Here is a 23,018-nt window from a genome sequence, read left to right on the forward strand (position 1 = left end):
TTTGCTATGAATTCTGTTCTGACTGGATAGAGTGGTGTTGGTTTTACATCTGCATTACATATTACATGAAATAGATCGTTGGTTTCTTTTTTGTTTATGAAATATTGGCGGTCTTACATTTGTTCTTTACTGAATTTTGTACTTATGCGATGCCAATGCCTCTTTCATTTGTCAGGAGTCACTCGCTCTCTTGGAGTTCTTGGGTATTTCATTCTTAATTCTGTCATTAAAGTCTTAAATAATGGTGTTAACTTATTTAATTCAGTCTCTGTCCAATTCTATTAACCCAGTGCAATAATAATTATTATATACTGTCTATTTTTATTGCAGAATGGTGAACAAATACAAGTGAACCTCGACGCGGCAGTCATGAGATGAGAGTACCATAGCAATTGCCATTCAAGCTGTTAGAATGGGAGAAATGGGATTGTTGAAGGCACGCAAGGTGTAATAGGCCGAGATACAAAAATAGCCTGTCTATGTTCCATATTTGTTTCAGGTGACAGGAATAGCAAAGGGCCTTAGATATAAAAATAGTATTCTTCCTTCTGCTATGGAAAATGAGCTGGTTGATCAGCTGAAGAGCTTAAAAGCGCATTTGCTTGGGTCAACAGCAACACAGGAAAGGTAACTAACTTATGTGTTGGCAGAAAGAAATGCCTCCACACACAATTTCAGCAATTCTTTAAAAAAAAAATGGCAAAATGGGTCTAGATTATAGGATTTGAAAGAAGCCATCCAGATATTTCTTTGAGGAAAATCAACTTCATCTCCAAGGGCTCAAGCTTTTAATAAACCTCAGGTAACAACTTTCTTCCGTACTCTGCATGAAACGTTAGTTTCTGCACCAGAATGAATCAGAAATATCTAACGTTAAGACAGAAAAGATTATTGCATCAAAAAGGAAGAAACAGGTTGGTCCCTTAGCCAGTAGTGACAAAGGACTTCATGTGACTGGTGTGTGTTGCACGATTACTGCCACCGGTTTAATATTCCCCAGGAAAGATCCATGAAATGATCCCCAGGAAATATATGAACTGGTCGATACTGCTCCACCAGGAGCATTAAAACTGGGTAGTCCAACGGTTTGAATCTTTCTTCAGTTGATGAAATATTTTGTAATATACTTCAAGCCATCTCCAAATGTAAACACGGTTCTGGACGAACATGTAAGTCATACGAGTAAACCACGTAAATTCACCCCAATACTACATGTTCACATTTTTATTTTTAAACTAGCTCTTATAGTTCATTAATATTACATTTTAAAAATAAATGTGACAACGCTGGAAATAATATAAAAATAAACACAAATTCAGGTATTGGAGAATCACCAGGGTTTCTTTTCCTGCTCGTGAAGTTGCAGATACAATCTCTCCTGATTCATTCACACCATTGTTCCTCACTGATCTTCAAAAAGTTGGTAGGGGAGGATAACAAGTTATGAAATGAGAAAAGATTGTTCATCTAATAATGTGGAGAGTGTATGTCTTCGAAGTTATGTTAGTTGACAATTTGATCATATGGTTCGGAAGAAGAAAGGGTTGCGTAAGGCAAGACTGGCTCCTGTCAGAAATGAGACAACCTCATATGTCTACACATATTTTTACTTGTATTTTATAACAAGCCTTGTCAAACAGGATGCACTTTCTCTATTTTCATTTTTCGGCCATTTTTAAGCCTAAGTCTTGATTTTTGAACGTTGAAAAAGATTAGACACAACAGAGGAAACGCAAAACTAAAAGCATTATTATCAATATTTTGCTTTCCAAAATAAGGAATGAAACTTTAAAAAATAAAACTTACAGACAACTTTAAAAGAAATATCTGGTAAGATGAAAGAACAAATCATGAAATACCAGGCGTGTGCCTAACAGTAATGTACAAAATAAATTATTATTACAATATTTCTGAGGATCGAGATCATTTGGACCCTACATTGGCATTGCAAGGATGAGCAATTGAAATATTTTTTCACTTGATTTTGACTGAAAACCTGATTTACAGAATTGATTGAAAAGTTCGGGGGGAAACAACGATAACTCTAATTTTAAAACCGCGTGAGTTGGTTACAAGGTTACAGGAAACAATAATAACACTCATGTGAGCTGAGTTGCGGAAACAATTCAAGATTTTTTTTTTTAAAGCATACTAAATATGCTGTTATTTCAAACTTGAACTCTTTGGACAATTAAGCTCACATGAGTGTTATTGTTTCCCCCCAAACTCTTCAATTATATATATAATTCAATAAGAACGTACCAGGCCTACATCGCAGGTGATACTACACGTAGAGCCTTTAAACAAAAAATTGCATTACCAAATCTTATGAATAGAATGCAATAAAAATAGTAGCGAGACCAGTGGCGTCTCGTGAAGACCTCCAACGGGGGCAACTTCAAAATTTGAAATGGAAAGTGGTATAACTGTTGGAATCGTTTGAAAGGACATTAAATGTCATGCAACTTTTAGAGGAGAAACTTTGTCATATCCTTTCCCAGTTAGCCCATAAAATATTCACTATACACTTGGAAAATAATAATATTTATAATAAATAAATGACAAGACAGAACATAATAAGTGATTTTATTAATTTTTGAAAGAGGAAAGGAAAGATTTGTAAGCAGTTAGTTCCCGGCCTATTAATAGAACACTTGCGTCGAAGAGAGATCTTCACAGTTCGCTCATTATATAATTTAATTAGATAAAAGTGCAGAACAAGAATGGAGTGCCACTTTTTTGTGTGTGGAAAATTTACGTGTAAAAATCAGAATTCAGAAACGAAGAATTTATTTATGTAGGCGAATAACGTGTAACTCATGTAACTCAGATACAGCGCTAAAAAGTTTGCCCCATCACCATGATATTGTTCTATGTGAACAATGCAATGAACATAAGTATTTAGTAATATTATGAAGGCTAATTTACATTTGTGCACTAATAATTATAACAAATATATTCTGATCAGTGGCATATTTAGGGGGGCTATCGAACTCGAAGCCCCCCGAAATAATTTCATTATTATTTTTAGCATTATACGCACAACACAAATGCATCTTACTGATTCTCAAGCCCCCCTCCCGCCCCCGAAACAAGATCGCAAATTCGCCACCGGTTTTGATAATATTTGAATCATTATTATAAGCAGTAATACTATATAGGAAGTTCAAACCTGAATTATCACAGAAATAAGAACAGGTAAGATCTTAATAACTATAGTCGTATTGTCGAACGAAGTTTCAAAGGGTTGACTTCTTGAATGAAAATCTCATAGATATTTGTTAATTTCCATTTGAAACTAACTTCTCTACAAGTGGATTGGCAGTTTATACTGGAAAATATTTCACTGTGGCGCAAGAAATCAAAAACTGGATATTGTATCTTTTTACCTTTTTAACTTCGAGACGAGGCAAGAAACACAATAATTATCATCTCGTTTTCGAGACGAGAAATTCCTCGAGTCCTGTGGGCAACACTAATTCACCCAAGTGTATATACTCAGTCCGTACTTAATTTAAATTTTGATAGGAAAATTAGCTATCAAAAAATTTTGCATATCAAAATTGAAATTATATATTATTTATGTTGGGGTGCTGACTGCCACAGCCAATTATTGGTGCTGATTGTCACGACTGGCGCTGATTGACAATATCAAGGTGTTGACTGCCACGATGGCGTGCTGACTGCCACGAGCCTGAGAGAAAGTTGCTAGACGTAACATTACCGGACGCCAAGAAGCATGAAAGAAACTAGATGAACCTTAGGATCGTGTTGTTCACACCAACACCTAACAAAGGTAAACAGCTCTCTGTATGCACACTCATGTCCAAAATTATTGTCGCATGACTATAAATATGTTGTTCTAGTAATATAATAATTTGATAACGAATTCGCCCGGTATTTCTTATAATGTTAGTATGTGTATAATCGGCAAAGACAAGTATGTGGTAAATTTCATGTCAAAAGAGCAGTAAATAAGAACAATAAAACAAAAATAAAATGTTCTTGTCCATTTAGTTACATTTTATTTTACTCATTATGATTTTCGTATTTATAATTCTTTTCCTATGAAATTTTCCACAAATATACATTTCCTGATTATACACATAATATCAGTATTAAAAGTATTCTGCAAAATTATCAAATTATATTCTTACAAGAAGACAGTTACAGATGTGCGACAATAATTTTGGACATGCGTGTACTTTCAGTTTTGTCAGGGAGCGATGCGTACAAAATTGGTAAGATTCATGATACACCAAACTTATACTATTGAACTACAGTATCCAATGATACACGGTTACAAGGACACTTCCTGTATTTATGTAATAAGTGATGCTGTTCAGTGCAACGGAGAGACAAATTGGTGAACAGTACTTTTTAAACTCTCTCTCCAATGTTGGAACTCTTAAACACACAATGAGAACTAACCACAATGATTTTTTTTTTTTTTTTAACTCTTGTTGCCGTCCAACACAGGAAATGTTCTTTCGTAAGTGTTGTGGATTCTACTGTATAAATTTTGTGGGACTTGCGTACCACGCACTGCATACAGTGATAAGGGGTGATCAGTCTATGTCATGCCCAGTGTAAATATACTACAGAACTTTCCTACAGCTTAACAGTTGTTTTTCTAAGCGTTACATCATTGAGGAGGATGTGTATCAGCTAATCTTCAAGAAACCTTCCTAATCGGAAGAAGGGAGTGCATGTACGAAACGGAAGAGTGCATGTCATAAGAAGACGCCGCCTAGAAGAGGACACCATACTCCAACAGGACAATTCATCGTGATAATAACTTAAGTATGGCCACAGACATTTTCATTTCGAGTAACAACGTTATATCAAATTTTATTTTTTTCCTTCTTGCATAAAGAAGTGTACAGTGCTGTGAGTTATTTGTGAATAGTTTTTTTTTATTTAAATTAAACAAATTGCACCTAATCTGGGATTCTTTTATTCCTGGAGTCAATTCTGATGTCATGTTATGTTGATACGAAGAGGGGTGAGTACAAATGTGTATACAGTGTACTATGAATGTCTTCTATTTCAGGCAGATGTTGGTCGATGGTTTCAAGGCGGGTGACTGCAAATACTACTACCTTGTAAAATGAGTAATCTGTTGGCTGCCTTTGACTGTTCCCCATCTTAGGAGGACATGCTACTATACTCGTAGCCTATGAGTCACACCGTTAAGGTCACTCAAGGTAGGCAATATGATCTATGAGCGTATGTAAATCTTTAAATCGGGTAAACTTTTTTTTTTTTTTTTGTTAAATAGCTGTAGCATAGATTTACATAGGAACTATTTTGATTATTATCAATTTGAAATTTTCTTTGAAGAGTCTCAAGTTTTTTTTAATTTTTTTAGTCTCTACCGCAATTATTTCAAGTTCTGAAAGAAGACCACTGTCAGAAGCAGAGAGGGAGACCTTATGGTCTATATCAAATAGTGGTGGTTCAAGGTGACTTCTTGTATTCTGAAAATTTCACATTCTCAAAATACAAGCAAGCATCTCTAGAGAGTTTTTTCATCTCTCTCTCTCTCCCACACTTAAACAATTGGTTCCTATGCAGGGGCGTAACCCTCTCTGTCCACACATATACACAAGTCTTGGATCTCAAACACTATTTTAGTGTCACATGATTCATATGTAAAAACTACAAATTGATAAAATGATGGTACGAAAACAATGAAGAGCATTTATCTACGTTTGAAACATACAAGTCACTACACAATTTACTTCAATAATAAGTATGGTTTAAATGTTGTTATATCACATTATTCGTGTACCAATCGTGACGCAGAATGGTTGTTATAATTTCCAGTTGAAATTAAGAAAAACAATTAGGTCAGGATTCTTTTTATATAAATTAACAAAACGGACTAATAAAATTTCGAGACAAGAGCGAAAGAAGCCTTCGATGATCGAGACAAGACAGAACATATTAAATTTAGTAGACGAGACGAGAAAACCTTATTTTTCGTCTCACTTCATAGAGAACACTATTTGAACCAAATATATATATCACTCTTTCTTGTAGCGACTACCTGGCAGATGTTGGTACATTTCTTTGCACGAATAATCAATGTTATGGCATATCACTCTGCAAGCATATAATCAATCTTTACGCTATTATTGGGGAATAGAGCACTGTAGAATGCATTAGGTTATTATTTAGAAATGAAATGAAATCTTTGAGGTTTACGTCCCACAGTTATGTCGGCTAGGCTAAAGGACACGGTAATGATTAGAATGAATGAAGTGGTGGAATGAAGAAAGTTTGAGCAAACAGAAAATTCCCGAGAAAAACATACATGGTGTTTGTCCACTACAAAGCCCACTTGGCGCGAGCTGGGATCGAACGGGCCATCCCACACACCAGAGGTAAGCTGTCAGAGATATCGAGTAATTTTCGGGAATTCATACAGCGTCTCAAGAATAGGTTATCTTTCTTCCGTTAACCTTGCATTCAAACCAGAAGTGGAAGAAATCAACGTTTTTGGTTTTACCATTGATCGCCATAAAACTAAATTGGTAGTAGATAACGACAGTTTTCGAAAATCGATTGAGCATCTGAAGAAAAATACTATCTTTACAACGATAACGTTGTATATAGTATTAGCAATCTGTGCCAGCTTATAAAAATAGGATCAGAGGCGAATTATTTGAGCAGTAATATATAAAGAAAAGAAAGACACAGAGAAATACCGAGAGATTATTTTGTAATCGTCAACTAGAAAAAGAGTTGTTGCTATGGAAACGTAGTAAATAAGTGTGTAGGTATGCAGACATCTTGTTAAATATGCAAAAGTGGATTGTGTACGCTTCTCATGGTTGAATATTAAAAATTAGTTAAGAATACAATAAAACGTGTGAATTATTTTGAAGATTAACTTAGTTAAGAACCAGGATATAAATAAAACAAATTTGCCTTCCATCTTCACCTGTATCTCTCTACTGAAACAGGAAATGGTAAAACAATTTCACTCTTCCGGTTTCAAGCTCCATAGAGCCCCTCGGGCCTATGTGGATAGTGTATGCATCTTGTTGCGGGAGACCCGAGTTGAATTCTCGGCGAGTTTGCTATTCAGTTTACTATACAGTTCAAAACTATTTTTATGAGATGAACACTTCCCTCACTTGAAAGCAGCACAGTTTTTCTGAAACTTTCGTACGTTGTTAGATCCAATATTCTACAGGTAACGATTCGCCGAGATGTTTACGCAGAATCAATGAAATCTTTATGATCTATGAAGAGAGAGAAAACTGACTTTTCTCTTATCTGCTTTCAATCTGCATTCCATTGGTATCTTCGTCTGCGGGGACAACCCAAAGTTCACGCACGTGACCTAGCGGGGGGCAGAGAATGAAAGAAACTACCTGCTTAGCCTCCTATCTGCTGTTATGCGTTGTTGCAACATAAGGACCATAAATTAAACAGCTTTTAAATGGAAGAAAATTATTTTTTTAATTAGCGCGCTTTTATATTACCCTAGCAAGAAAAAGTAAAAGTGAACATGCAATATTAATACTAACAAACATTTGGACGAATTTTGAAATGTATAAAATAAATAGTTTTCATAATATTTTGGAAAGAAATATGCCATGTTATTATATAGGGAAATCCCATCGCATTCCGAGTGTTGGACACAGCCTATGAAGATTCAGTGATTTAAAACATTTCGGATATCCTCTCCACGTTCTAAATTTTCCGTTAGGGTTGGATATGCCTTTCCTTATATAGTTTTGTGTTTGTATGTAGCATATGTTATTTTTTTATTATTATTAACATGGGTATTTGTAAGCTTCTTCTTAGTTAAGTTGAATTTTGTAATGTCAGTGTAAGTTAGCACAGGGATTCTCATTTATTCTTGAATTGACAAGAGCTTCCAACAGTAATGGGTTGAATGATTCTTGGTGAGGGTTCTTTTCCCATCAGTAAAGGGACCTATCTTTCTTTTTCGTTAATAGTTTCAATATGTCCATCCCGGGGGATTAATATAATTCTGTAATTGAAAAAACATGATTTAGTTAATAGAAGGTCTCTGATTATTCCGTTCCTTTTCCTTGTTCATAGAGCCGGTTTAGGTTGGTGAAATTTAGTGATTGTTCGATTTACGTATATTTGAGTTGTGTGATAATATGAAATAACATGTGTAGGGATATGTAGTACTATTTGTTTTCTTAGTTTATGTGGAATGTAGCATGTAAGTGTGTGATTTAGTATGTAGATAGTAGAAGTAATGTGTGAGTGATAGTATGATTTATTTATTTACAGACCGTGTATTGTCGTGTAATTATTTATCTCTTTTGGTCAGTTTAAATGAGTAAATTAATTCGCAATGCAAATTCATACTAATTCCGTATCGTAGCTACATATTATATTGCTTATGGTTAACTATGACGGAGTACAAATTGTGTTTAATAGTGCAAAGTTTGTTTTTGTACTACCAATGGCATCTAATGTCGGGCTATGAACTACTCGCTGTTAGTGTTTTGTTACTCAGAAATTTAAGGGTCTAATCCACCCGAAAATTCCCCTTCTTTTGTAATTATTGATACATAAATATTAGTTCTGGTCCATATGAATAGAGATGTAGGCGAATAACATTATAATTTAGCTTTCCTGAAAAGCACAATCATTCATATAGTTAGGTAATCGAATTACTAACAAAATCAAACTTTGCGTTTTTCCTTAAACTGAAGTTTGTCTATATGGCTTTCTTCTGTAAGTTGACTTGCACTCGGACGTATAGATACGTATTTATAAACAAAAATTTCGAATTTTTTGTCCAAATTTAGGGAAATTTTAATTTACCTAATTGACAACACTGCGCGCAGACCCGTCTAACGGTTTGGGTACAAAACTTTGCGGCGACAACCTCGCGGACAAAAACCTCGCCTGGCCAAAACCTCGCCTCCAAAACCTCGCGGCCCAAAATCTCGCCGGGCCAAAACCTCGCCTGGCCAAAACCTCGCCGCCCAAAACCTCGTGGGACAAAATCTCGCCTGGCCAAAACCTCGCCGCCCAAAACGTCGCGGACCAAAATCTCGCGGGACCAAAACCTCGCCTGGCCAAAACCTCGCGGTCCAAAATCTCGCCGGGCCAAAACCTCGCCTTGCCAAAACCCTCGTCTTCCAAAACCTCGCGCCCCAAAATATCGCCATAAGCAAAATCTCGCCTGACCAAAATGTCAATATTCCAACAGGTGATAAGGATGACGATATAAAAGACGCTGTTTCAGAAGAAGTATCGCGGCTTTTGGCCAAGTTCCGCGATGCCATATGAAAATTCTATTTCTGTATTAGAGGATTTCAATGTGAAGGTAGTGCGACAGGATGTTTTTAAACTGGTTATAGGGAAAGAAAGTCTGCATAAGGAAAGTAATGACAACTAACGGGGTTAGTTTAGTGAACTTTGGAACATCCAAAAACTTAAAATTTTAGCAAAAATCTAATAATATTTATGAAAGTATGAAATAATATATGAGTTTTTACGACGTCCCTTGATTATGCCCTGTAGGTTAAAGGAGACGTAGATGACCAGGATGAAGGAAATGATCGAATAAAGAAAGTGGAAGGAAACGGGAATAACCCGAGAAAGCCCACGTACACGTTGTTTTGTATCTTCTTCTTCTTCTTCTATTATTATTATTATTATTATTATTATTATTATTATTATTATTATTTGTAATGTGGAATTGCATATTAAGAAATTCATTGGGTAAATTTTAAAGAAAAGTTTCATTCGCGGCGAGCTTTTGGCCACGCGATGTTTTGGGTGGCGAGGTTTTGGCCCGGCGAGATTTTGTCCCGCGAGGTTTTGGGCGGTGAGGTTTTAGCCCGGCGAGATTTTGTCCCGCGAGGCTTTGGGCGGCGAGGTTTTGGCTACGCGAGGTTTTGGCCCGGCGAGATTTTTCCCTCGAGGTTTTGGCCGGCGAGATTTTGGGCGGCGATGTTTCGGCCGCGTGATTTTGTCCGTATCCCCCACTGACACCTGGGTCCGAAAGAGTTTCGAGTGTACATTTGATTACATTTTTTTGACTACTAACTCGTGTTGTTGTAGTAGTTATAGTCTCGATTAATAATAATATCGTTGTTGTAAACAATAACTTTATAAGGAAAATTTTCTCTCATTTTTACATATTAGTTCATATATTGTTGTTGAGATGTGCAGGGTGTTTCAAAATGAATGTCGGGGTTTTAAGTCTTCGTAGTACTTATTACATGTTACGTACAATTATAAACAATACATCAAGTAAAAGAGCACCTCAAACAGTCTTTGCTACAAGTGTTCGATGTGAGCTTCATGTCACACGGCACACATCTAGTCGATAGGCGAGAAAGGCCCATAAACTTTCCGCCATATGGCACAAAACACATTCAATTCAGGGGAGTGTAATTTCAACTGTACCATCTCCTGAGAATTTGCTGAACGCCAGATGCGAACATTATGATTAATCACATTAGCTCTTAGGTGAAATGTCGATTTATCACTGAAGACGACACGATCTAGAAAATCTTCATTGTTATGCAGCAATATTTCATTTGCGAAATTGGCACCTAAACCGTAGCCTATAGGCTTTAGACCTTTAACAACTGCAAACAGTAAGGACGTAGTTGCAAGCGTCTCCTTAATATTCTTCACACAGACGGTTGCATTATAACTACAGATTCAGATTTTATTAAAACACAAACAGTTTTCTGCTCTCTAGTCTCCAACTTTGCTACTAGCTCTTTCTAACGGCAGACATAGGAAACAATGTATGTGCATGCGTGCGTACAAAACTGCTTGACTTGCTCTTTTATTTGATAATATTTATAATTGTAAGTTAATTGTAATAGATACTACAAAGTTTCGAAACCCTAATATTCATTTTGAAACACCCTGCATTACTTCAAATTGAGTCATCCTATATTCATGTCTTGTATATACATATCATCAGGGCCAGCCCTAGGCAGTTTGTCGCCCCATGCACTGGCATAATTTACCGCCTCCCCTTTCTCCAGAAAGAACAAATCTTAAAAGTCACGATTTTAAGTATGCTACTCCAGCATGAACAACGAAGGGAAGGGGGGTAAATGCAGTCGCACACAGAAAGACTGAAATACCGTACTTACTAAAAATACAAACTTCATGTGTCTGTTTTTTCTTTAAATATTAATCTGTAATGTTAGTGAAAGATAAAGGAAACACACCTGCAGAGGAAAGATGGTAATCCTTTTTACATAAGTCAATATCGAGCTTCAATCTCAATGTATCAGTTTGCAATTCTAGTGCAACTAGCTCTTTTATCTTTATTTCTTGATTTTTCTTCTACATCTGTTAACTTTTTTTTAAAAAAACTTTTTTCTATCTTTAATGATAAGGAACTTGTTTGTGACAAAAACAAGACTACAAAAAAGTCGTATCAAAACTGTGATAACTAACTAAATGGATATTCGCTATTATTCGAGAATTGAGTTCTTGCATTTGACAGCAATCAAACAATTTGTGCTGGGATTTATTTGACCATTTGTTTTAGCCATGTCCATATGACATTAAACTAACGCGACTTAAACATAATTTATGAATGAAGTATTCAAATTGGTCAGCTTAGTAAATGTAACTACCATCATCATGAAGTCTGTTTCCAACAAGAAATATTTAATTTAAATAATATGCTTATGACAAATTTTGCCGGACCCTCCAAACTTGCCACTTCATGTAAATGCACGTGTTTCACATATGATAGACCCGGCTCTTCATATCATATATATCTAGTCGACAAATTACTTATATTTAAGAAATACTAGTAGGCCGATTTGTATTAGCTTTTACATTTAGACAGGTTATTTGAATTTTATACTGTTCGTGATATTATTTTTATACTTATTAAAGACCTACTTTCACGAAAAAACAAAATTTCATTTCTACTTTTATTTCTAAGTTGATATTGATGAAAACTGCTGAAACCCGAATTGTTAGTAGGTATGCTATTCATATAAATTGTAAAATATTTGTAGCATATGAATATCTAGCGTTTAATTTATGTTCCATTTTACGGTAATTACACCTACATAAAAATATTTCATACTTAAATAGACGTAAGATGCATTACAAATGACTATTTAAAAAAAACGAAATTTAGAAAAAAAACGAGAGGCAATGTTTTTTTTCTAAAAAAAACGCACATTTCTGAAAAAATACGAACGTTTTTTTCTATTTACAACACTAGAGATAGGCGACAATAGATGGCAGCACTGTTCTCCTACACGAGTAACGTATTTTTATATTTTCTCTGCTGCTTCCACAAATTTAATGCTGGAGAGTTTAAACTTTCTGAAAAGAAAGTTCAAACCTATTCTAAGGGAACAATCCGTGTCAATTTTGGATATTGTGACGTTAGAGCATTCCTCGGACTAGAAGCAGGCAAAGACAAGGTTGAAATCCGGTTAAATAAAGACGAAGAAATTTACATATAGGTATAGTAAAAGGATCGGGGTTTGATGAAATGGGTTCAGAAAAACATATACGGAAACGTTATATTCTTTATATCCTAATTACATTGGCGATTTTTTTTTTGCTCGGGGCAAAAATGTGCCCGCGTGGCATACTGGAAAATATTGCTGAAGACCTCTAAACTGGAAAACAATGTTGGATCCAGCAACAATTTATGCTGGTTTTGCTGTAAATTATGCTATTAATTTGACAAAAATTAATGGTCCAGCAATCATATTCCAGCAGAACTTTTTTTTTTTTAATTTTGAGCGGAGGGGACACAAGTTCGGATACCATGTTGAACTCTAGGTTCCATCTCCTTAGGATGTTATGAACATTCATACCATGGAAAGCAATGGCAATCTACCACGGATTCGCCTTGCCAAGGAACTTTTAGATCAAATACCTGCCTTCGAACAGAATATCACATCATCATTGATTAACAGCCATAGAATAACACATTGCAAAATTTTGACCCAGAATATATGCGAGACTGCGAGACCATGCGAGAAAGTCTCGCGCGAGACGCGAGATGAGACTCAAAATTTTATGCTAGACTCGAGACGAGACCAACATTTGAGGCTGCGAGACGAGACGATACTTTTCCATTTCTCGTCTCGTCTCGTCTCGCGTGCATCCCTAGTGGCTCAACATTTAATAGTGATCGGACATACTAACTGATCATCCAGGTTGACGATGTGAATAGTGGTCATGTAGGAAATGATTCCGGATAGTTTCCAATTAATCACAGAACATAATAGCTGTTTGCAGAATTTGTACAGTTTAAATATATTTGTTTAGCTTACATTTGCGATACTACTCTGCAACTTTAAAATTTTGTTTCCACGTCACCTGATCAAGCCAAGTTCACTACTGTTCGCGGAGGCGACGAAGTGGATAGGATCGAATAATATAAAAAAATATTACAGTAGAATCTCGTTATAGTGTACCAGAGCGTCCAAACCCCCTATGTCCATGAATTTTCATATCTTGTACTTCTAGTATATATAGTGTTTTGAAATTAGTTGACGCTTCAAGATGTAGCAAATTTTGCTGACTGGGAGCGACTAGTAAGGATTTGGCAGATAACTTACTAGTGAAAAATTTATTTTATTTAATTATTTTTAATTTGGCAAATCCCTGTTAGGATATCTTCTATTTTGTTTACTTTATTCTAGTTTTCTTACTTTACTCATAACTTAGTTTCTGAGGAGTCAGATATTACTTTATGTAGAAAATCTAAATTAGAGACAACACTGACCTTCCGGTAGGACCGGGATCTCCAATGGCGTTTAACTGGATACAGTGAGGAGTGGGATTTCCCTAAAGCCCTTGTCTTTATGAAAATCCCATTGAGGGCACAGACTTGTCACGCACTTGGATATATATATATACAGGGTGGGCCATTTTAATTAATCCACGGAAATATCTGAAAAATGATAAAACATAGAAGAAATGTTTCAAGTACATGTTATATACTGCTAAGGGGGAAACCCAATTCCGCCAAAAGTAACCCTCCCCGCCCCTCCTAAATGGGGGTAACGGGGGGTAACTTTGAAATGTCAAATGGGAACATGGGTCGAGTAATACCTCGTTCGAAAGGTCTTGGAAAACTAAGTAACGCTGTACCAAAAGATGTTCCATATTGTGCACCGGTTTCAAAATGGCCGCCATAATATGGTTCGGAAACTCCAGTACTCGTAGTGTGAAAACCATGGAAGGTAAATGAATGGAACAAAATTGAAATACGTAAATATCATAGGGCATATCGAACGGTGTGGTCCCTGTGATCCCAGTGGCCTCCCTAAAGGGGTCTTGGGGGCTAACTTCAAAATTTCAAATAGTAACATGATCGAGTGTCTAACATATTGCAGGAGAAAACGATTGATGTGAAATGGCAGTGTTCTCAAAAGGCCGCCGAGAAAAGGTTTAGTACCCGTAGTATGAAAGCGATTGAAGATAAATCAACAAAAGGAAAACTGGAGTAGTTAACTGACGTAAGGTACATCAAAAGGTGTTGTCGGATTGACTCCAAGGGCCAACTGAAAGGTATCCGGGGCCAACTTAAAAATTTCAAATAGCAACTTGAAGCGAGTAACATCACGTTACATAGGCAAATTAATATCAAACAGCTTCTGTAAGAAAAGTTTCGACATGAGACACCGTTTTCAAAATGATCGCAAAGACATGGTGACTGTGTCTAAGAAAACGTCTAGTGCCCATAGTATGAACACGGTTAGACATAAATGAAAATAACGAAAATTAAATAGGAAAACCACGGAGGAGTTCCAAGGCTCGAGAATAATACAACAGAGATAAAAATATTAGAGTAAAATTGCCATAATGTATAGAGAGAAATCCAAGTCCTGCAAAATAATCTCTCCCTGCGCTCTGTATGTGAGTGGGGTGGAAAGTAAAGTGAAAGTTCAAACGAGAACTCTACTTTAATTCGTAAATTAAGGCAAACCTTACAAATAGGTATGGTGTGGTTGAAACATTTGTTTGTAAGAATGACGCTGTAGTGACTAAAAAAAGAGAAACTTTTATGCAATGAGTGCTGGTTATTCAGAAAGCATTTCGGGGATATACGTACACACCGTTTCGTCCCTCAAGCTCACAATATGACATGAATGCTAATAGTTAATCAAAATGTAACTGTGGCCATCCGCGTTAACTTAGTGCACCAATTCTCTATGCGTGAAGTCTGCCTTCCAAACAGCATTGGGTAGGTCAAGCGTACGCCCGAACCGTTGTCCGGTCGGACACTGAAATTTTGAAGTTAGCCCCCTAGACCCCTTCAGGGAGGCCACTGGGATCACAGGGATTACATCATTCGATATGCCCTATGATATTTACGTATTTCAATTTTGTTCCATTCATTTACCTTCCATGGTTTTCATACTACGGGTACTGGAGTTTCCGAACAATATTATGGCGGCCATTTTGAAACTGGTGCACAATATGAAACATCTTTTGGTACAGCGTTACTTAGTTTTCCAAGACCTTTCGAACGAGGTATTACTCGACCCATGTTCCCATTTGACATTTCAAAGTTACCCCCCGTTACCCCCATTTACGGGGGGCGGGGAGGGGTCCTTTTGGCGGAACTGGTTCTCCCCCTTAGCAATATATAACGTGTACTTCAAAAATTTCTTCTATGTTTTATCATTTTCCAGATATTTCCGTGGATTAATTAAAATGGCCCACCCTGTTATATATATATATATATATATATATATATATATATATATATATATATATATATATATATATTTATTTATTTAGGCCACGTATTTAGTAGGCCACCAGATATCGGCATATAAAAGTATATTTGGCTGTGGATTGTCATATGTCTAAATTCGACCACTTATCTTTGTAGTTTTAGTGTCCTAGCTTATTCCTTTGGCGCGCCGCTTTTTCTTTCCTCTTCTCTATCTATCTCTCTATTCTCTTCTTCAAGATTTTTAAAAAGTTTTTCAACCTTCCCCCCTTCCAAGTTTTGAACTTGTCATATATCAACCATTTAACATGTCTCATTTGTACTTGAATTTCCAAGTAAGATGTCGCGAGACACGATTCGTGGAGGTATTCGTTGATGTTGAATACCAAGGGATCGTTTTCCATCATAATTTGACCCACTGCGATAGCGAGTGATAGTTCATTTGCTTTCGTTCCAGACATACGAATATTGGAAGATACCTTGTATTGTACATGTGAATATCACTACAAGGAATTACTTTATCTACAAAAATTAAGTGAAAATATGCAACTTTGTTACTCTCACACTGGAAATATTTCTTTTTTCTTTTTATGAGAACTGTATTATTGTATTCAGAAAGAACCTGTAATTTTTCCATGTCAAGAGTGATACACTTACACATCAATAAATAAATAAATAAAAGTAAATAAGATATATATATTTTTCTCGTTGTTATATGAAAAAACCGTCATACTTTCCCAAAATGGGAAAACCAGGGTTTAAACCCAGGAAAAAAAGAACAAAAATATTTTGCCGGTTATTTGCCCATCACTATGCGCAACCCATTCCCATAAGATTGCCACAAGGTAACAGTGTCTTTTTATTTTAGTCACGCAGTAATGTGGTCGAGCGTAGTCTGATGCCGCCGAAACTGAAAAGATTCCGGGACTGGTTCATTGTAGCTCTTTCCGACGCTTAGTTCACGGTGTCGCGCATCGTAGAAATGTATAAAGTGCGTAGTTTTCGCTTAGGCCGTGCCACTGTGAATCACATTACAGGAAAATATGCGGCACAGAGTTCTGAACCTCTACATCGACGCGACACGAGCAGCTAAGAACCGGCCTCCCGTGAAGAGGACCTCGCCGCTATTACGTGTGGTTCATCGTTTGGCGACTTGAAAATCCTCATACACAGCATGTGATGGTCAGCAAATGCTGCACATCGCAGGCGACAATCAACCGCGCCATTCACATGGATTTACGCCTCACGGTCGCACGGCCCAAGAGCAGTGTACGCGCCCTAAAACCGTGTCTTGTGGCTGAGCGTAAAAGGAACTGCAGCAGGCTGTATGAACGTGATCTTGTGAGTAATTGGTGGAAATTTGTTATTAGGCCTTGATGAGGCGTGAATTTACCACACAGACTGTGGTAAAGTTCATGCCATTACATACATACCTGTTGACACCAAGGACCGAAGCATGTTCTACCGCCAGTGCGCACAGTTTCCCAAAAGGTTTATTATTGGGACCGGTTTCTTATACAAGGGCAAACCGTGTCTCTGAAAAGTGGAGCGAAACGTCCAAATCGATGCTGCGTACCAGCCTCATGTTCTGAATGAAATGCACTAGCATGAAGTTCCAGCATTGTACGGACAAGACTTGAACCAGGTTGAGCTGCATCAAGAAAAGGCATCCAGCCACAAGGCGAAAACATCTCTGGAATTCTATCGCCGTTTGGAACAGGGAACTGGAATTATGGCATTTCGTTTTTCCTAGCAGCCCTATCAAGAGTTCAGATCCCAAGCCAATGGACTATTGTGCTTTCGGACTCCTTAAGCGGCGCCTGTCCCATCGTCGAATCTGTAGTATCTCCGTCTGTGGAAAGCCTGTAAAGAAGAGTGGAATGCAATTCCCACGGTCAAACTGTAGCGCAGTCTCCTGCAGTGGAAACTTCGATATCGGGCAATAGTCAGTAGAAATGGTCTGTATATCGAACACAACTGGTGGTCTAGGATGGCATTTCCTAGGTAAATTGCATATTTAAATTCGGCTCAATATAAATGAATCAACCTCTGTACATTAAAAAATGGAATGAAGATGTGAGCAAAGAATGAAAAATACAAAAGGGAAATAAAGCTTGATTGATAACACAGTAAAACATTTTAATAGACGAAGCCATGCGCACCGAAGGCAAGTATCGTGCCAAAGCGATGAAACCATTATAATTCAATTTTATAATATTAAAGCTTTTGGGATAGTTTGAAAGATGGTAATATTCCATTTCTTGTCAACCATATTCGTAATTACACAAAGAAACTTGAGATATTCTTCCCCCTCCCCAGAACAAAATTGTAGTTGCTCCGTTGTTTGTCTTAATTACGAGTAGGAACTTTCACATTATGGAGAAATATCAATATTTAAAAAGTACATTTTAGTTCATTAATAAATTATTGCAAAAACAATTCTAAAATAAGAGAGGTTAGTTAGAAGATAGATCCCTTTACCTTATAAGCTCAGGATCCAAAAGTTTTAAATATATATTACTTTTTGTTACACTTACTTTTAATATTATTTAACTTTTTCTTTACTGTTTCCTGTGTACTTTCACTTCTAAAGTCTTGGGCTATGCTGGTACTCTTCCCGCGCCTAAACATTTTCGCTTAATTAACAAACAATTTATAGAAGCGGGTGGTAGTTTGGCTGCGAAATGCACACACTCTCTTTCCCTCTTTATACACACAGAGTCTCTGTGTCTACCTCTTCCATTTTCTCAACATGTAGAATTCCCTTCTCTCAGCCTTTGAGCCATGAGAAAAGAACCATAAGGAAATGGGAAACTTCCCTCTCTTCCCTCGCCTTTGTCGAGGAGGGAACTCTTCCAAATGGACTTCCCTTGTCTGCTGAGAGAAGCCCACACCGCAAAGCGACAGCCACTTTCCAGTTTCGATTTAGATGCTACTCTATAATTTGTGATACATTTTTGCGTATCAATTCACCAAAGTTTTAAACCAAATGTTACATGTTCAAAGGAATACACACATATGATTGTACATATGAGTATCTAAGAATATTTTAAATTTGAACAATTCCGGGAATGACACAATTACCAATATTATTAAAATTGTCAATATATCATGAACACATTAGGTTATAATCAAATACTACTTTTTACACTTTCATTTAAGTTAGAATTAATATTAAGGCATGTGATATGAAACGCATGAATTAGAGCGGCTCTTTATAAAGTTGTTTCATTAGACATAATAGTAGTCACTTTATGTGATTAAAGTAATCTTTACGGTCCACACTGTTAATTTCGCATGATTGTGCACTCGCCAGTTGCCCGGAACCCATGTGTGACCCAGTGTAGCGGAGTCGCTTTGGTGCGAACGATTCCGAGTTTGATTCCCAGTTGGTATGGTAGCCGAGGGACGTCATCCCTCATACATGACGGGCTGCCATGGCCATAGCAGTCTTGGGAAGTAACATAAAAAAGTAACTCGTTACTTGTAACACGCGTTACATTTGAAGTAACGTTTCCTAGTAACGTGTTACATTTTTCCCAAAGTAACTGTAACGGTAACGCGTTACAAATTTTTAAGTAACATACCTAGTTTGCTTTACTTTTTTTGAGTTACATTTCAGATGAGTAACTACAATATATGTATATTTTTTCGGAAACAAATGTTTCTTTCCTGTAAGTGAATTTCTCAGAATGGAGCAATGGAACATGAACTACGTATGTCAGTGACCGACAATCAGTCACCGACGCACAGAGAAAGAGGTAAGTTCTTAGTGCCACTTGTAGTTTTTGGAAGATGAGTACAGCCTCAGGGAAATCACATGTACTGATTGTAAGCACCTGGAAGATTTTGTCATAGATTCGACAGCTCCAAATCAATACATTCAGTGAGTGAACTACGAGTGCAATGGAAGCCTATTTTACTTTGATTGAGGTTGTTTTTATATAAATATGAAGAACGCAAATATTTTACCGTTCGAACATGTGAAAGAATACTTTTTCTCAAAAGCTGAGGATGATGGTTTACTGAATTTAAAAGTAAAGTGTCTGAAGTGCCCCGGCGGGAAATAATTATCAACAGCTAGAGAGCCATAATTAACAATATGCAGTAAGGGGTTAATATGAATAAAGTGTGTTCTGATGAGCAGATCTACTTTATTACTGGAAAATAAGTTCGTTGATGGTATGGAATATTGGAATTCTTTCAGATCAGTTTGCGTATTCTAGAGTCCTGTTGATTATAGAGTTTGGAACAACTAGCTTTAAAAAGCGGGCATCGATTTTAGAGTTACTGGAAAGTTTTGATTCATCCCCTGTGCATGCGTTCTCTTATTATTAATTGTAGTGTAATGCTATTCTATATTCTGTATTTTTAATTTTACATAACAACATTATTATAACAACATTATTATTATTACTATATATAATTAGTTTAGCAGAATAATAATAAGCAGCCATTTTTTCGAACGCAGTATGACATTTTAGTCAGTGTTACATTACATGAAAATGTTATATAGCTGTCAAGTAAGAATTTGTTCTTGCATCTACATAAGACGATTCAGAACGTGCAATATTACGTTTATAAAGTCAGCGAAGCACATCAAATCTATATATATAAAAGAGAACGCACAAAATCCTTTGTCCGCTCATCACGCTAATACGGCTGAACCGATTTCTTTCATTTTTGGGGGGTTGTTAGGATTTGGACCCTAGATGGTTTTTATCATATCACTTTAATTTTCAATTACCAGTGTCTTGAGATAATTGACCAATCAGGTGTCAATACGTACAAAAAATCCTTTGTCCGCTCATCACGCTAATACGGCTGAACCGATTTCTTTCATTTTTGGGGGGTTGTTAGGATGTGGACCCTAGATGTTTTTTATCATATCACTTTAATTTTCAATTACCAGTGTCTTGAGATAATTGACCATTCAGGTGTCCATACGTACAAATCCTTTGTTATTAGTTCATCATAGGTATAAAAATAAACGTATTTATATGCAACCCGCATGACCCTGTGACTCGGCGGGTTAACATAACTGACAGGCGCTATAAATCACTTGAAAGCGAAAAAGTAAAAATTATCTAAGTAACAAAGTTTATTGCGTTCCGGGATGACCGCAGCGAAGCGGGGCGGGTTGGGGTGACCGCAGCGAAGCGGGGCGGGTTAACATAAATGACAGGCGATATAATGTTAACATTAGTGCAATCTTCTATGGTTTTTATCATATCACTTGAAAGCGAAAAAGTAAAAATTATCTAAGTAACAAAGTTTATTGCGTTCCGGGGTGACCGCAGCGAAGCGGGGTGAACGCTGCTAGTTTCCAATAAAGTAACTGCCCTCATGAAAGGATATACCAGCGCCACTATTATCAAACTATAGTTCTAAACATTTACGATGATTGGGAAAATCAGAATTTGAAATAATAATAAAAATAATAATAATAATAATAATAATAATAATAATAATAATAATAATAATAATAATAATAATAATAATAATAATGGTAATAGTAATAGTAGTAGTAGTAGTAGTAGTAGTAGTGCAGAAAATTGAGATAATAAGATTTTGTTTTTTTACATATTCAAAGTTTCGGAACTAAAAGTAACGCGTTATTTCGAAGGAGGGTAACAGTTACTTCTTTGGGGCAAGTAACGCGTTAGTAACGGATTACATTTTAAGCAAAAGTAACATAACTTGTAACGAGTTACATTTTTACAAGTAACTTACCCAACACTGGGCCATAGATACCGAAAGCCCAGAAACGTAATTCCTAATTCGGATCCCATTTAATAATAGGCCTTCTTCTTCATGATTTCGGTGTTCGATAACGGAACTCGAATACTCAAGCTAAGTTCAACGGGAACACGATGGTTCAGTGGCAGACCGTCCAACTCTGCCGCGAGGGATCCCGATTTGATCCTATGTTTGTGATGGACAACATAGTGTCCAAGGATTTTCTCGGAGTTCGCCCATTTCCTCCGACATTTCCACTCAATAATATTACATAATAATTCACTTTCACTAGCTATCTCTGTCCTTTGTAGTGATGAACGCAAGAGTCTTGGTCTTGCAGTTTTTGCAAGAGTCTTGATTGCAAGACCAAGACCAAGACCAAGGCCAGGAATTCCGTTGCAAGACCAAGACCAAGACCAAGGGGTGCAAGATCAAGACCAAGACGAAGACCATACCTGCAAGACCAAGACCAAAACTTTTGCACAAGTACCGGTACTACATATTTTTTTTTTTTTTTTTTTTTTTTTATAGAATGTAAAAAGGAAGGGAAAAATCATTACATCTTTCACTTGAATTTCTTGGCTTCAGTAAAAATGCTGCTGGAGTGAGTGTGTTCCCAGTAGTTTATGCCATCCGTGTGAGTCAACCTGTCCCTGTAGCATATAGCTACAGTATGTCGTTTTCTGAGTTGGTTGTTCGCGTTTTGTGTAGATATTGCTCGTTTTCAAAAGACACAGGTGTCATCTTTCTCCATGTGAACTATTTTGGTGAACAAACACTGTGTGCGTGGGTTTTCTCAGGGTTTCTCCGTTTTCTCAGACTTTCTTCATTCTCCCATTTTGGTCATTTCTCATCATCACTGTCTCCCTTAGCCTTGGTGCATAACCATGGGACGTAAAACTAGACACTTCATTGCATTTCAAAGCATATTAGTGGTGGTCTTTTTTCAAAACTAAAGAGAAATGTGGTATTGAACATCGGTAATTCCGCACCATAGGTGCCGACTACATTGGTAGGACCTTGGCTCTGAGACTCAAGCATCCGTTGGAAATTTTTAATGTGTGCTCATAAAATTAATATCGAAATAATATTTTCATGACATTGACAAAAAAATTTAGTGCATGTGACTGCAAGTTTGATTTAATGAGTGGATGCTTATACGTTGAATAATTGTTTATCAATGTAACTTTTAGCCTTTTTAGGTATACGGCATATCGAGGATTGGGCGAGATAACATTATAATACAGCAGTAAATCTATATATATAAAAGAGAACGCACAAATCCTTTGTTACCTCATCACGCTAATACGGCTGAACCAATTTCTTTTATTTTTGGGGGGTTATTAGGATTTGGACCCTAGATGGTTTTTATCATATCACTTTAATTTTTAATTACCAGTGTCTTGAGATAATTGACCATTCAAGTGTCCATAACGTACAAATCCTTTGTTAGTTCATCATAGGTAAAAATAAACGTATTTATATGCAACCCGCATGACCGTGTCACTCGGCGGGTTAACATAAATGACAGGCGATATAATGTTAACATTTACTGCAATCTACTATGGTTTTT

Source organism: Thermobia domestica, chromosome 16 (assembly GCF_964235325.1).
Source record: "Thermobia domestica chromosome 16, izTheDome1.hap1.1, whole genome shotgun sequence".
NCBI classification, from domain to species: domain Eukaryota; kingdom Metazoa; phylum Arthropoda; class Insecta; order Zygentoma; family Lepismatidae; genus Thermobia; species Thermobia domestica.